Here is a 201-nt window from a genome sequence, read left to right on the forward strand (position 1 = left end):
GAAAAAGTAAAGTATTGAATAAAAAGAGAGAATACCGATGCTCCAACACGTGGAAATCAATGGCAAAAACATACGAAAATCTCAAAAACATTTTAATTTTGTGACAATTGTATAATATTGTAATAATATACTATGAATTTAAGTAAAAATTATACAATAAAAATTAATAGAAAAAATAAGCTATCCTATTTATTATGTTTG

The sequence above is a fragment of the Trachymyrmex septentrionalis genome, unplaced genomic scaffold (genome assembly GCF_001594115.1).
Source record: "Trachymyrmex septentrionalis isolate Tsep2-gDNA-1 unplaced genomic scaffold, Tsep1.0 scaffold321, whole genome shotgun sequence".
In the NCBI taxonomy this organism is placed as follows: domain Eukaryota; kingdom Metazoa; phylum Arthropoda; class Insecta; order Hymenoptera; family Formicidae; genus Trachymyrmex; species Trachymyrmex septentrionalis.